The following is a 16,765-nucleotide window of genomic DNA, read 5'->3' as shown; positions in this document are numbered from 1 at the left end:
TTCGTTAACATACTTCTTAGTATGTTGATAAATACGAATGGAATTTTTAACGATACCTCCAACTTTTATAAAAAAGATGGAGAAGGTTTTGGATTGTTGATGCCGGAGCAGGGGTCAAAAGAAGTCGAAGTGAAAGCTTAGCTGTTTCGAGTAAACTAAGCTACCGAAAGCCGTTACCTCATTAACTGCTGCACATATATTCATTGTATGAATTTGTTCGATCGATATGAAGATTCCATTAGCAATTCGGCCGCTGACCGATTCGATGGGAGCTTCATGATGTTGCTAGTGTTTAACCATCGTCTCGAAAAGCTTCCCTGCACAGCCAGACATGACATGACTCTTGTATTGGATTCTGGCAAATGAAAAATTATGGTGTTTATGTTATTTATGTTCTTCCATTTTCATGGTATAAACGCAGATCCGTGTAAGAACTGGTCTCTGCATTGGTTATGCTTCATCTCTGGTTAAGTGAGTAACCAAACCGAGTTTTACCTTCTGTCATTGAGTACTTTGTAGATAGGTGTGTAAGCAAACTTAGTTATGCAATTTTATTTTGGATCGAACTCGAACTCGATCGAGTTCTTAAACTTTCAAAGTAAAACTCGATCGAGCTTAAAAAAAGTAAACAATTTTATGGTGTTTTTATGAGGTTTTTGTGGTTTGTTGCTTAGAACTATGCCTTCAACATTGAAGCTTATTCTATTTTAGGTGGATGGGGATTGAGGAGATGAAAGTGTAAATTTTTGGGGTGTGCAAATCGGAGTACCTGCTGGGTACCCGCAACATCCGGGTTGGTGATTTCTCGGCCCGTGTCCCGACCCGGATGTTGTGTTTTTTTTTTCATTTTCAAATTATTAATTTTAAAAAAATACATAAATTTAAATGTTCGAAACTTCGAACTACATACTTCAACATCTGAACATAAAATTTAAAAAGTTCGAAATACAAAATCTAATAATCCATAATATAAACAATTCATTATATATATATATATATATATAAAATAAAAACTAACTGGGTACTCGGGTAACCGGGTATCCGAAAAAACTCAATTTTGTGACCCGGGCCCAACCTGGGAAATGTCGGGACGGGTACTCGACCCGGTCGGGTAATTTTTTTTATAGAAAATTACTCGATTTTTTTAAGTTCGGGTCGACGGGTCGGGTATTTTTGCACACCCCTAGTATATATATAGTTAATCGGATTCCAATTCAATTAAAAGAAGATTAAAATACTTTTTCAATGCACTAACCGATCAATTTTAGTGGTAAAGGAATTGTTGTTATTTATTGAGATCTCGAGTTTGAGTACTAAGAATGCTAGGGTGTGAGCGTTCAATCTCAAATAATTAAGAGTTATCTTTAAACAAATATTATTTTATACTTATACCATATTAATTAAAAAATAATTTTTACTATAAATTAATATATGGATAAACTATTCATCAGCCTTCGAAATTTAGTTTGTATCAATTTGGTAACAAAATTATAAACCATTTTTAATTTTAGGATAAACTACTCATTTAGTATTTAACTTATCAGTTTTGATATATTTTAATATTTAAACTTTCAATTGTTTTCAAAATTGTATCTAATGCTTAGTTTTTGTTTCATTTTAGTACCCATCATTAAAAACTTAATACATTTAGTATCTAAATTATCAATTTTAGTCCATTTTATTACCTAAATTTTCAAAAAATGTTTTAAAAAATTAATGTTAAACTTTGAACATACATACTAAAAAAATAAAAACTAAACTTTAGATATACTTTGAAAAAATTAAAAATTTAAATACTAAAACTAACCAAAATTAATAGTTTAAGTACTAAGCATGTACTTTATCTTTAATTCTAGTATTGAACTTTTTACATCTAACTTTTTTTTAAACAAATACTTATCATCGTTCGAATTTTCAAACAAATATTTTAAAAACCCTCTAATTTAAGAAAGTTATCAAACCTTAGAATAATAGTTTTCTTCTATACAATTTTGTGAGTTTTGGGGTAAAAATCAAACTGCTAAAAGACAATGAGATGAATTCACGGTATTAAGGGTTGTCATCAAAGATGTCGAAAAATGATATTTTACGACATCTAAAAATGGATAAAAAATCTTATATGAAAAAGATGATAAAGTAAAATATTGTTATTTTTTTACTTTCTTGCTAATATTAAATTGTTATGTCAGTCATTCGTATGTTAATAATTTAACGACCAATGATAGTTTTAAAGTTTAGTGACCAAATCGATATATGAATCAAAATTTAGTGAATAATGTGATAATTTACGCTTAATATAATTGAATGATATTAACAATTTAAAGATTGATAAAATTATTTTAAAATTGAAGTGCCGGTTTAAAATATAATCATAATTTAAAGATTAATATATAATATATTAAAATTTAAAACCGGTTAACCCTAACCCGTCTCAATGAATATTTATATTATTTCATTAACATGCTATTAGTTTTATTGATATTTTTGGAGATTCTATTAATTAAAATTGTGACCTAAAAGAATTTAATATGTTTTTGAAGTTATTAGAAATTTTTTAAAGAGTCATAAGTCTAATTTTATGACCTTGGGAAATTAATTTAAATATTTAATTAGTAGAATCAATGACATGTTAACAAAAAGAGAGAAATGAAATAATATTGATAAAAAATGGCGTTATTGATTTTGTTATTATTTAAATAATAAAATCGGTAAATTTTTTTACCTAAAACCTTATTATTTCTACATAAAACATCAATGTTTTTAACATTTTCGATAAAGTGACCAACAATAATAAAATCGGTAGAAAAAATAACAAAATCGATAGCGCTTTATCGGATATATTACCAAGCTCGGTAAAACGGCCAATAATAACAAAACCTGTAGCGTTTTTTTTAACTGTATGTTAAGACGGCCGTACGTGATCATTTCCCATTACAATTATCTCGAAAAATAGGTAAATGAAAAAAATTATACAAGGATATTTTAGTCATTTTGATGTAATTATGGTCGTTAGGGTTTTGGTTCCTCACTTTCCACCCCCTATATAAACCCACCTTCACCTCTCTCCTTCTGCAGTTTCATATGGGATTTTCATCCGTTCCTTTTCAAAGTTTAATATTTTGTTTTCACTTAATTTCTCCACCGGTTATTTTATCTTTATTTTCTTTCCCATTCAGTTTAAGGAAGCCAATTTGCAGAGCAAAGGCGTCAAATCTATTTGTAAAATGGCGTGATTTGCATTGAAGGTTGGCGACAACATTAAGCGATTCTCCGTGCCCATCAAATCTCGATTTTTCGTTTTGATTGTGGCCTCGAACAAGTCGCAACATCATTCTTATTCGTTTTCCATTCAATTAAAGAAAGCCAATTTGCAGAGCAAAGGCGTCGAATCTTTTATAAAATGGCGTGATTTGCATTGAAGGTTGGCAACAACATTTAGCGATTCTCCGTGCTCATCAATTTTGATTTTGGTTTTGATTGTGGCCTCGAACAAATCGCTATATTTACTTATTTTTTTTATTTCAAACAAAGTTTAAGTATTTTTTTAACATGTTTTTATGACTATGGAGCAGGTAATTGATCTTGGGTCGTCGTTGTTTTCATTTAAAGATGTCCAATTTCAGTTGAATGTGGTTTTTTTGCCGTGGGTTTAGGGTTCTTTTAAAGGTTAACGAATGTTTTTATCATCCAATTTGAATGGATATTTTGAGTTTTTCTTGAAGATGAAAAGCAATGAAATTTTAAATTTGGAGAACATGACTGCAGTTCTATGGCAAGAGGATTAGATCTTCAAAACACAGTTGCAATTAATAATAAGCAAACCCAATTCATAATACACTCAATTAAGAACACCAAAATTAATAATCAGAGGGGACAGTGGAAAAAAGTCACACAAATCTGTTAAATGGCTTCCTTCCATTTCCTTCCATCAGTTGCACTGTTAGGCGTAGAAAGTGTTGAATCAACACTCATATTGCTTACAGAGCCTTTGTTTGACCTGAATGATCCGACCCCTCGTGTTAATGGGTATGAAAGCCTCCGGTTTGACTCGCTTCGGGGAGTCCCGATGCACCTCTCTTTCGGATTGCTGCTAGCTCTCACTTTGGCTTTTGTTGAAATTGTTGGATTCATGTAGTTAGGAACCGAAAATTGTGGGCAGCTGATAAGGCTGTCATCGTCCTTAATGTTCGTGTTGAATGTTGAAGCAACTCTGCTTGATCTTGGATATGGACGTTTACCAGAACTCGAAGGTGGTGCTTTCATCCGTTTTGTTGCAGGGTGAATGGTGGACCTAGTGGATTTTGGTGTGGGAGTTTCAATAAAGTTGCTACCGGTGAACTGCCTTTGCTTGCTGCTGCTTGACTGTGGCCGTGAACTAGGCTCCCATTCGGAGTTTTGCCTTGGTGGTGTTCGGAAACTCTTCATGCCTTTGCTTTCATGAGCACTGAGGGGTGGTAGATGACGATCTAACCGGTTCCACCACCATTGAAACCCGCTGGACAGTCCGGAAACACCAGCGCGAGCTGTTTCTGGAGTACCTCTCCATAGCTGTATGAATGGAAGTTAGCAGTAAATAAAATCTTCCAGGATATATGGATATGATTAAGTACCAATGTTTGTTTATGAGGCAAAAGATTTGAACACTATAAGAAAAACCAAAGTAAGCAATATAGTTGTAGATCGACCAATGTTGTACAGATAAACCAGAGTAGGTTGGTAAAAGTACAACTACCTGGTTCGAATATGCATATGCCATGTCCCTTTTCCTATTGATAGCTGCCTCCTCTTTCCTCTGTTTTCTTGTGTCCCTTTCTTCTTTTGTCATAACGCTATCGTCCCAGTTTTCATTGCCTGCCTCAGACTGATCAGACATTCAACTAAGTTAGGCATTTAACGGTAATAAAGAGAGCAAACTCATATGAATAATATTTTGATTAGCTCTTATGAACCAGAACTCATAGGTGAAGAATTGTGTTGATTGTGATAGCAACTTGAAAGAAATACGACATTCAATAACTAACAACTTACTGCCTGGCTTATCCATTTGCCCAAGGTACTCTCAGCTTCCTTATCGTTCTTAAACTGATCCTGTGTTTGGTTTTCGAACAACTGGATCCTGCGTGATTGAATCTGAGACTGAACTCGCACAAAAAGCTGCATGTGTTTCATGGCATTCGTAGTTTGCCGTCTTGCATTCTGACCTCTCACAACTCCTTGAAGCCTCAGTAGGCCTTTCAAAGATCTAAAATTTTTCCTTGCCTGTATTATAAGTTTCAAGAAAATCTAGTTGGAAATCAAATACCAATTCGGAGCATGTCAATCTAAAGGTATCTACTGTGCATCACACAACATGATAGCATGGACCAATACCGATTCTGTAGCATATTGTTTCCATGGGTAACTATGGTCATTTACGAATACTAATATTCTGTTAATTAGATTTATATAGGAGTTACCTTATAACCTCTATAGGCTGCTTGAATTTGGGTTGCTGAAGCGTTCTGGTTCCTTAAAGTTGGTTTTGGTTGAGGATCAACAATCCTAGGAGGAGGAGCTTTTGGAGTAGCACCTCTCGGAGAAGCAACCCGTGGAGAAGCAGCTCGTTGTGGTGGAGGATGAGGTGGAGATGGAGAAGCAGCTAGTGTAGGTGAAACAGATTTTGAAGAAGCCCTCGAAGAAGCGCCCCTCGGAGAATGAACCTGTGGAGATGCAGGTCTATGAGGCACAATTGGTTGTGTTATTGGCCGCTCCGGAGGTGAGGGAGGCCTGAATATCAGGTTATGCTCTCGTTCAGCCTCCCCCAAGATTTTCTCTGAACAGTGGAAGGAATGAGTTGGTTTCTCCACGCCTTAATTTTCCAAGGCCTTTCTTCTTTTTCTTATTACTTCTTTTATCTGATTCCTAAAATGATTTAACCATGGTAAACATCCTATCGGTAACATTTAGTGAAATTCATGATTTTCAAGCCAAGAACGCTAAACCATGTCTATGACAGGGACAGAAGGTTCTGCTCCGTATGTACCGGATATGCAGTAGAATTTGCTAATGCCATGAGATCGAAAACATAAAAATCAAACTACAAAATCACAGATGAAGTGTTCAAGTCTGAATGCACCACTGCTAAAATAACGACTTACATTATTTAGCTTTTCCCTTGAGCATGGTAAGAAAAATCTTTTAATTGCAGAAAACCAACTTCCCTTCTTTCCCATTCTGCCGACATTAGCTTGTCGGACTAAGCATCGGAAGAAATAGAATTAACGAGATATCGGCAGTGCGGTCGATCCCCTATCTGCAAGCATGCATAAGAATGTTTATGCTACGAACAATATAGCGATGTTTTCCGGCAAAGAATGTTTCATGCAGACTCGAGAATTCATATCCTCAACCATGAAATCGGGTTAAACTCCCCGATAAGAATCATGACATTGAACTTTTCATGCCTTCATGAATTCGATCCGAAATTCTCTCGAAGAAGAACAAATATCGAAACTCGGAAACTTTCATGAACACAAAAATAAGGAATTAGCTTGATGACTTGAACGATTCCCAGGAACTAGGAGTCCCCAGTTTCTACCAACAACAGGCCTGAAGTTCTTATCACTACCAGAAACATATCAAAACAAACAAATACAAAATCTTATGAACAAAGGGTACAAAGAAGAAACATGGTAATCTTCATAACCAAACCCTAAATACAAAATCTTCCGCTTCTCCAAGAACATAATCTACACACATCCAAAAAGGAAGCTTACCCTTCACCATGGACTACATAATTAACAAACACCCAAAACCTTAATTCACAAATATACTTCATGAAAACCCAAAAAAAATATAATTTTAACAAAAATCATACATATAACATGTATGGTACCTTAAATGGAGAGCTTCCATATCCCAAATTCCACAACGAACCCTTCAAAAAGCTGAGTTATAAGAAAGAAAAAAGTAGTAGCATCCAGCCTTAAAAGACCCTCACTCTTTTTCTTATTTAATTATCAACTAAAACAAAAGAACTGGGATAATTGTCTTGTGTGCCCCTTTTTTTTTGTAGCTTTGGGTGCCATGAATGTACTACTTTTCTTTCGCCACCTTTCACCTTTTGTTGAATTTGGAATTGGTGCTGGGTGTTTTTAGATTGAGAAAGGAGGAATACATTCATCAGGCTAATCATAATGATGATTAATAATGTTGGAATTAATAAGAAATGGAGATAGGTTGGCCACTTTCCAACTCAATGTACTTCCCAACTTCAACTCCCTTACTTGTATGAGATGACTATTTGGATTCCATATCTTATTTTGGGTATTTTTATATGTAAAAACTAATAATAAAATCAATTGAGTTAACACTCACTTGTTATTATACAATTATTTGATCACATCTCTTTTGTATGTATATATATATATATATATTAATCTAGTGTGCTTATCAGGGATAGTATATGTTCTAAATTTTTTTAACCATTTGATAATAAACTTTAAAATACAATGCAGTCTCTGATGCTCGAACTTGAGACCTTTAAGAATAAGGCTTAATTAGAAAATAAGTGCCCAAACAACACCCTTTTTCTCCCAAATAGGTGCCTAAACTTTTTTTTAATTCATCTAGGTGCCTAATATTACAAACGTTATCACTTTAGGTGCCTCAGCCGTAATGATCGTTAAATTCTACCCTAAAGAATACGTTTCACATTCTGGTAATTTAAAAAAAAAATTATTTAGAATTAAAAAATTAAAATTATATTTGAAAAAACCCAAAAAATTTGAAAAATTTAAAAAACTTTAGGAAAAACCCAAAACCTTGAAAACCCTAATTTCAACCCCTAAATCCATACTGATCGTCGCCCTTTGTCGTCGACGAACCTCCACCCGATGATCGATAACCTCATAAAAAGCTATCGAAACAGGAGTCAATCAACATGTGTACCCCGACGAACCTGACATTGCAAATCAACGGTAAAGAAGGCGACATATGACTAAAAAGATGATAAGAATGATGTCGGCGACGGTGGTCGTGGTTGGCAAGGATGACGACAGCGGGTTAGTGATAGGGATTTAGAATTTTTAGGAATTTGGTATTTTTTTGTAATTTAAGAGAAATTAAGTTTTTTTATAAATATAATAATATTTTAATATTTTTAAAATAAAACTTTTCAAAATTATCAGAACGTAACATGTGTCATTTAACGGAAAATTTTAACGGCTATTACGACTTGAACACCTAAAGTGATAATGTTTGCAATGTTAAATATCTAGATGAACGAAAAAAGTTTGAGAAAAATAGTATAGTTTGTACAATTATTTTTTAATTAAGCCTAAAAATAATAATCATTCCTTTTACTATGATTAGTGCTTTCTTTTATATATTCTTTAAAGTACTAATCTGTCAAATTTCTATTTAATTCAATTAAAAGATTTTTTTTATTTAAACTGATCCAGACCTATAATCATTATATGTTACAAATAAAGTATTAATGATACTTTGTTAAAAAAATGAATGATAAAAGAAATTTTAATTAATATTTATATATAAATGAAAATATGGATACAAAACAATGTTACTTTTAGTCCATTTTATTTAGTTCATTGCTAAGTAAGTGAATTATGTGATAAAGAAAACATGAAAACATAAGGAAATTGAAAAAAATAACCATATTCGGATCGAATTAATGGGGAATTTTATCTAAAAATACTTAAAATAATAAAAAAAATACCAATTTAACATCTTTTTCGAATATGTACCGAATTAGCAATATTTCTGACAAAATAGAGGAAGGCGCTGTCGCAACCGTCTTTCGGTTGGGCTCCGGAATTGGGCTTCGACTTAAAAAATGTGGATTGGAGTCGTCACCGATCATTTATTTAAAAATAAATGAAAAATAAATGGGTTGATCGGATACCCTATTTCTTACCTGATCTGCGTCTTACCAAAAATATGTCGGGCTCGGGAGTCGGTTACGGTCAAGGAAGGATTAGCACCCTTGAACCGCCCTTTCGGTACTACGTAATTTCCAGTTGTCTTAATTAAGAAAATTGTAATTTTAAATTAAAAGGTAAAATTTGATCATGAATTACTTACCTCTGATTAATTGACGAAAATACCCTTAAAAAGTCATAAGATGTGTTAGAGGGAAAAAATGAATAAATGAATAAATGAAAAAAAATGAAGAATAAAAATAAGTAAAAAAAATAAAAAATAAAAGGAAAAATAAATAAATAAATGAAATATATATATATATATATATATATATATATATAAATGAGTAAAATAGAAAAATAATAATCATAACAATAATGATAGCAATATGAAAATATAATATAATATAAACAAATAAAAAAAACCAAAAACAAAAATAAATAATATATAAATCAAATATAAAAGTATACATATAATGATAATTGGCTTATAAATAAACTATTAAAACATATATACGTATAATGATAAAGTAAAAAAACTAAATAAAGATAATTACAATATATATATATATATATATGGTAATAATACGCTTATAAGTAAAATATTTAAAATATATATATATATATATATATATAAATAATAATATTAAAAAATAATCAAATGAATATAAATAAATAAAAAATATATGAATATATAATAATAATATATAGTGTAAAAAAAATCAATTGAAAATCATTTAAAAAAATATACGTATATATATTTATATAATGACAATAATGTAAATAACAAATAAATAAAAATATCCATACAATAAATAAAAGGACTAATATGAAGAAAAATAAAGATTGGGGCCAAATTTGAAAGACAATTAACGTTGATATTGCGCATTAGGGGGATAAAAAATGAACACGCCTCGGGGTAGATCTAGGTTCGAAACTTCGAAACCCCACCCATTTTTGGTCATCGGCGCAACCTACGTTTTGGGTTATTCGAACCAAATCTCAAGAAAAATAACGTGCACATGCGAGAAATGAACGAATCAAAAAAATGCTACCTTTTATTTCCTTTTCGAATCGTTTACAATAGCTTTGCCTTTGTATTTTCCGTGCTTTCCTCTGTATTTTGTCTGTAAATCGTGTGTTACAATAGTAAGTTACAATGACTATTTATAATGCTTGTGAATCCTATCTTTAAGAGTTTAAATCATAGTAGAACTCTATCCTATTTTTAGGAGTTTGAATCCTAAAATTCTATCATATTTTTAGGAGTTTGAATCCTAGTAGGACGAAAAGGTGTGTTGACAGCTGCCCCTCTTTGTCCATAGTCGTGTAACGAGGATAGGGCAAAGATTAAAAGACACACTTTTCGTTCAGTGGAGTTGAAAATTGACTGATATTTCAATAACTCCCTGTCGAATTGAGTTACGGATGACTCCTCCATCGTGAAGTCGAGTTCATCTTGAAATGATATGAAATTGAAGCCGTAGTTCAGAATTTGAATCAGCACGTGGCTTCCCGTTGCCCTCCGGTCTTCTTCTCGGTTTAAAGACCTTGGATCGGAATCAAACTCAGAAATCTTCATTGACAGATAGTTTTTTCTTTACTTAAGCTATGCTGTTTGAAAATGGTTGCTTGTCACTAAGGCACGGCTAACCCAGGTCCCCTTCTCGACTTGAAAACCTCGACTGCAACCGGAAAGTAGTGCGATTGATGTGTCATCGAGCTGAATGGAATCGAACTCGACAATTTTGATGGCAGATAACCCTTCTAGCCTTGAGTTATACTGTAAATGATGTGCCTTGGAGCTGAGCGTAGTCGAACTCGAAGGTCTTTGTTGATAGATAATCCTTCTTTGAGTTGGATATCCTTCGTCGTGAAGTTGAAATCCAATATAAAGATGGATGATGCTTGTGTGCACGATTCCCTTCGCCGTGAAGTTGAAACCGCGGGTGGCCCCTTCGTCGTGAAGTTGAGCATGGAATTGGATATCCTTCGTCGTGAAGTTAAAATCCAAGTAAGTAGGATTGTTCCGAGTCCAATATCCTCCGTCGTGAAGTTGAAATTGGCTCTGGAATCGGGAAATTGTTTGTTGACAACCAGCCGTCCCTTCGTTGTGAAGTTGAACTTGTGTTGTCTCGAGTCCAATATCCTTCGCTGTGAAGTTGAAATTGGCTCAGAAATTGGGAAATTGTTTGTTGACAACCAGCGGTCCCTTCGTTTTAAAGTTGAACTTGCATCGTCTCGAGTCCAATATCCTTCGCTGTGAAGTTGAAATTGGCTCTGAAATTGGGAAGTTGTTTGTTGACAACCAGCGGTCCCTTCGTCGTAAAGTTGAACTTGCGTTGTCTGGAGTCCAATATCATTCGTTGTGAAGTTGAAATTGGCTCTGAAATTGAGAAGTTGTTTATTGACAACCAGCGGTCCCTTCGTCGTGAAGTTGAACTTGCGTTGTCTGGAGTCCAATATCATTCGCTGTGAAGTTAAAATTGGCTCCGAAATTGGGAAATTGTTTGTTGACAACCAGCGGTCCCTTCGTCATGAAGTTGAACTTGCGTTGTCTGGAGTCCAATATCTTTCGTTGTGAAGTTGAAATTGGCTCTGAAATTGAGAAGTTGTTTGTTGACAACCAGCGGTCCCTTCGTCGTGAAGTTGAACTTGCGTTGTTTGGAGTCCAATATCCTTCGCTGTGAAGTTGAAATTGGCTCAGAAATTGGGAAATTGTTTGTTGACAACCAGCGGTCCCTTCGTCGTGAAGTTGAACTTGCGTTGTCTGGAGTCCAATATCTTTCACTGTGAAGTTGAAATTGGCTCTGAAATTGGGAAGTTGTTTGTTGACAACCAGCGGTCCCTTCGTCGTGAAGTTGAACTTGCGTTGTCTTGAGTCCAATATCCTTCGCTGTGAAGTTGAAATTGACTCTGAAATTGAGAAGTTGTTTGTTGACAGTCAGCCGCCCCTTCGCTGTGAAGTTGAGCTTGTGCTGTCTTGAGTCCAATATCCTTCGCTGTGAAGTTGAAATTGGCTCTGAAATTGGGAAATTGTTTATTGACAACCAGTGGTCCCTTCGTCGTGAAGTTGAACTTGTGTTGTCTGAAGAAAAATTGTCTCAAGGGAGACAAAATTTGTTTCAAGGAAGACTGTCTCAAGGGAGACGAAATTTGTTTCAAAGAAAAACTATCTCAAGCGAGATAAAATCTTGTTTTAAATGAGATTGTCTCAAGCGAGACAAAATTTATATTGGAAATGTCGAATCTGAAGATGAATGTCGATCTTTCAATCTGTCGAGTTGGTTGAAGTGTAGCTTCTTGCTGCTGAGTTAAGTAACCAACATCAATCTTTAAAGGTGCTTTTGAATCGAGTATCTTTCGTCTTGAAGTCGAAACTTGACTCTAAAAGCTGTAAAAAATTATGTATGTGGAAAATGATAAATATAATGCTCTAAAATGTATGCATAAGATGCATGTAACATGAATTGGTTATATTTTATCTCCTGAAAAAGGCCTGATAATTTGCATTAGGATGTTGAATCCCCAAATGATGCCCCAATATCCAAAAATGTCCCAATATTTGATGTTGAATCTCCAAAAATGCCCCAAATGTTCCTCATTTCTTGCTTCAGCATTGATTCTGAGCATGAGTTTTGTGTCTAAGAGTCACATGTCATTTACCAAGATCCACTCTAGAGAGACTATCTTGTTTGAAAAAAAAAATGTTTTTCTTTCTCTTTTATTTTCAAAGTTATGAAAATATCAATTAAAAGAATTTTGAAAAATGTTTGATCCAAAGTTTTGAAAATATTGTCACTTTCACGGTTTTACAATTGAGACGAATCATAAACTAGAGTTCATCGGATATCAAAGAATTAATTATACTGTTAATCCTTTAATTAATTATAGCTATTTGACAAGTGCCAAGATCAAAGCTATTTTTGGGAAGTGGTTAAGTAAGGAAAGGATAAAAAAAATCTCAGGTTATTATGTTTAGTCAAAGGTTTAGCATTTGATGCTCAAAGGTTTGGCATTTGATGCTCATAGGTTTGGCATTTGATGCTCAACGGTTTGATGGGGTAGCTTGCATGCTCCTCTACTGGAAGTGTTCTCTGACTCCCAACCTTCGTGATCACACTCGGGTTGTATGATGCCGTATCAAGGAATTTGTGTGATCGCCTCAGTTGCACAATTTTTATATTCGAGCTACCTTTTCAGGTTTTCAACTCGAACCCTCCTTTGGTTTCAAGACGTTATTCAAGATTTACGTCTTGAACCCCCCTTTGTTATTTTTCTCTACCATACATTAATTACATTGTTTTTTTGCAAATAAAGATTAATCCTGATGGGCAGGATAAAATCTGAAGATAGTCTCTTCTGTTTAGAAATCCATGTATGATTAGAAGGGACTTTTAAGGCACGTAATATAGGCCAGGGTTCATGGTTATGAAAAAAATGATAAATAGGCTCAAACAAGTGTTTCAGGGTGTTGAACCAAGGATCAATTCATTTTGATGCCTTCAATCTTGCTCAAAATGTTTCTCTCTCTTGATGCTCTATGATCTTCGAGTGAAGTGATTCAGTGATTCGAGAATGATTATGCTTGATAATCTTATAGTTTGAAGCTTGATGTGCCATTTTTCTTTAGGGAATCTTTGCATGTGCTTTTTGTCCCTTTTTCTTTTTGATTTTGTTCTTTCTTTTTTCTTTTGTTTCTCTTTTTTCTTTGTTTTTGATTGGATCTTCGCACTTGCCATTTGGTCCACCTTTTGGTATCTTCTTTGGATTGATGTCTTCACTCATGTGAGCAAATTTCTTCCACATTGCCCCCAGTGTGAAGGGTGATCCTTGGTTAGGGTTGAATCAGAAGAAAAATACTATAGGCTCAAAAGGGGACACAATGGATATATATTTTCTCCTGTTGTGAAGAGATAAAGAAAGAAAGCCGTTCATCATTTTATACATGTAAGTATTCACAGAAGAGGTATCCCCAGGGGGATAGATTTTCAGGATTAACTTCATTCACATGAAAATAGTGTAGTTAATGCGTGATAGAATTATTTCGAATGAATTATTCTTCTTTTTGCTCCCAACATGTCTCAATGTTTAGGCTCCCGGCGAGATGCCCCAAATTGTGTCTTATAAGAATGCTCATGTTCAAATAAACAACTCAATGCCTTGGGTTTTAATAGAAAAAAGGTTAATTTTGAGCCTAAAAAGACAGTGGTGTGATCTTATTGACTCAAAGAAAGGTGTGGGTGTATCAAAAAGATAAAGTTAATGTTCAAAAATTTCAAAGGGAAGTATGTCAAAATTTGGTCTTTTGGTAATGACCATGAGTTATTTTGGGTAAAGAATCGAGGTATTTCATTTTGGGGTTTGAAACAGGATAAGAAAGGCCTAATCTTGTCACATGTCAAAAATCTATAATTCTTGAAGAATTAAAAGAATCCTTAATTCATTTAATATTCGAAGAACTAAAGATTAGAATTTGTTCAATTGCTCTACCTTAGAAAGTAGCATAAATTAAAAAGATTAAGAAAACATGAAAGATCAAAGACGTGTTCAAACAAAACAATTCTCTAAGTGCAAATGGTATATGCCATGCCCCTTTCTTCGGCAAGCGCCTTACAATTTTCAGAGGAATGTTTGGGGCTTCTTATGTGGTAACAGCTAACAGCTTCAACATCGTAGCCCTTAAGATATGGGGATTCTTTTCTTAGATCATCCTAGCAGGCTTAGTCATACAACCAACTGATCGGGCTCCCATTGTATTGTTTTCAGTTTTTTTCTTTTGATGTTACAATCTTGCTTCTTTGTGGTGTTATCGAATCCTCCGTGAAGAAATTTCATGTTTATGAAAATGCTTAAAATGAATGTAGATGCAAAATGCAAAATGCAAAAATGCATGAGATGTTCGAGGCATTGATCCAAGAAATGTGCCTGTTATTATGAATAATCCTTATTGGGGACAAAAATGTTTTATCTTTTAAGAGACAAAAATATCCTAACAGTTTCTGACATGTTGACTAGTCTTCTGCTTTCGTCTTTCATCGGTTGAATAACCCGTCGAACCGCTCCGGCCTCTCTGGATGAACCGTGAAAATGTTGAGTTGTTTTTTGTACTGGTCCAAGAAGTCTCGAATGACCGCATCTCGAGCATTTACTTTTGTTGAGCCTGTTCCTAACGAATTCGTCATTGGAGCCCTTAACTGATAGGAACTATGTGAAGTTCATTAGTCTGTTTCTTGAATTCGCCAGCAATGGTCTCTAATTTCAGCTATCATTTTGCCATTTTCGTGTTTAAAGGTACTTCCAAGATACATAACCTTCATCTTGTCCCTGCAACCTCTGCCAGTCAGTTCTTCAAAGATAAGCTTTCATTGTGCTTGATGTAGACTCGGTTCATTCTGAGTCCTTTATAATGCAGCAGAGTGATACACTCTTCAATTATGGGCACCACGTCTTCTGGATTGAATGTGACACATAGTCGCCTTGTAGACTATCCTTTGTATTTTCATCTCTTGTATTACAACCCCTTTGTCCATTAATGCAAATTATTCATGTTTAACAAACACGTTTTTGGTGGATCAACACCTCTTTTAAATGATGAAAGTGATGAAAATAAAATAAAATAAAATAAAATAATATAAAGATGAAAAGAGTTAGTGAGGTGAAAAATAATCAAAAATGATCATAAAAATGAAAATCCTACCCCACATGATATCTACCCCACATACTTATTATTCCTACCAGGACATGATCTCTATCTCGTATGCTAATTTCAAACAAATCCTAACCGCATATTTGTCTAGTTTGCATGCTTTGAACAAAAGGTAAAGCATGAAATAATTTCGGCATCCTAGGGTTTGAAATGAGGTTTTGGGGTAGGCTCTAATTCTTCAAAGTCTCTCGGGTTATGTTCTAAAAAAACGGTACCCGAGTTCTCCTTGCTGGTGCCCCCTTGGGCCTGCCTGACCCTTAGTCCTAAACCCATCACAGACTTGTGTGGACTAAGTTAAACTCGAGATGACACATTCCCTTATGTCTATGCGGAGAATAAATTCACATGAAGACATAAGGTATATGAATCCCGAAGGCTACTTGCTAGGCATATGCGATGAATAAATTCACACGAATGCGTCGCTTTCACCCCCACTTAAAATGGGTTCGGAGCTCGGGTTTAGAGCCTTAGATGAAAAAAGACTTTAAGGGCTGAAATCATTGAGAAAACGGTTAGTACAACTATTTACTCGAAAAAATATAATCAAAAGTAAGCAATAAGGACCGAAATGTTACCTTAAAATTTAAACTTACCCTTTTCGTTAAAAAGACAACTGAAAATTACCTTAGCCTGACTCACTTGAGAATCTCCAGCGGAGTCGCCAAGCTGTCGCAACCGTCTTTCGGTTGGGCCCCGGAATTGGGCTTCGACTTAAAAAATGTGGATTGGAGTCACCACCGATCATTTATTTAAAAATAAATGAAAAATAAATGGGTTGATTGGATACCCTATTTCTTACCTGATATGCATCTTACCAAAAATATGTCGGGCTCGGGAGTCGGTTACGGTCAAGGAAGGATTAGCACCCTTGAACCGCCCTTTCGATACTACGTAATTTCCAGTTGTCTTAATTAAGAAAATTATAATTTTAAATTAAAAGGTAAAATTTGATCATAAATTACTTACCTCTGATTAATTGACGAAAATACCCTTAAAAAGTCATAAGATGTGTTAGAGGGAAAAAATGAATAAATGAAAAAAAATGAAGAATAAAAATAAGTAAAAAATTAAAAAATAAAAGGAAAAATAAATAAATAAATAAATAAATAAATGAAATATTAAATATATATATATATAT

At 34.2% G+C, this 16,765-nt stretch overlaps 2 non-coding genes and 1 pseudogene across 2 annotated transcripts; 2 read left to right on the top strand and 1 right to left on the bottom strand.

Moving 5' to 3' along the window:
• Nucleotides 1-3,196: 3,196 nt before the first annotated feature.
• Nucleotides 3,197-3,330, top strand: LOC120175275. Its single transcript, XR_005521240.1, has one exon. It is a non-coding gene; the product is annotated as a small nucleolar RNA snoR86 (small nucleolar RNA).
• A 43-nt stretch (nucleotides 3,331-3,373) lies between these two features.
• Nucleotides 3,374-3,504, top strand: LOC120175276. Its single transcript, XR_005521241.1, has one exon. It is a non-coding gene; the product is annotated as a small nucleolar RNA snoR86 (small nucleolar RNA).
• A 383-nt stretch (nucleotides 3,505-3,887) lies between these two features.
• Nucleotides 3,888-6,974, bottom strand: LOC120175109 (annotated as a pseudogene).
• Between the last annotated feature and the right edge of the window lie 9,791 nt (nucleotides 6,975-16,765).

The sequence above is a fragment of the Hibiscus syriacus genome, unplaced genomic scaffold (genome assembly GCF_006381635.1).
Source record: "Hibiscus syriacus cultivar Baekdansim isolate YM2019G1 unplaced genomic scaffold, ASM638163v2 tig00112159_pilon, whole genome shotgun sequence".
In the NCBI taxonomy this organism is placed as follows: Eukaryota; Viridiplantae; Streptophyta; class Magnoliopsida; order Malvales; family Malvaceae; genus Hibiscus; species Hibiscus syriacus.
Note: the sequence above shows the minus strand (reverse complement) of the source record. Positions and strands in the feature narration are given on the sequence as shown.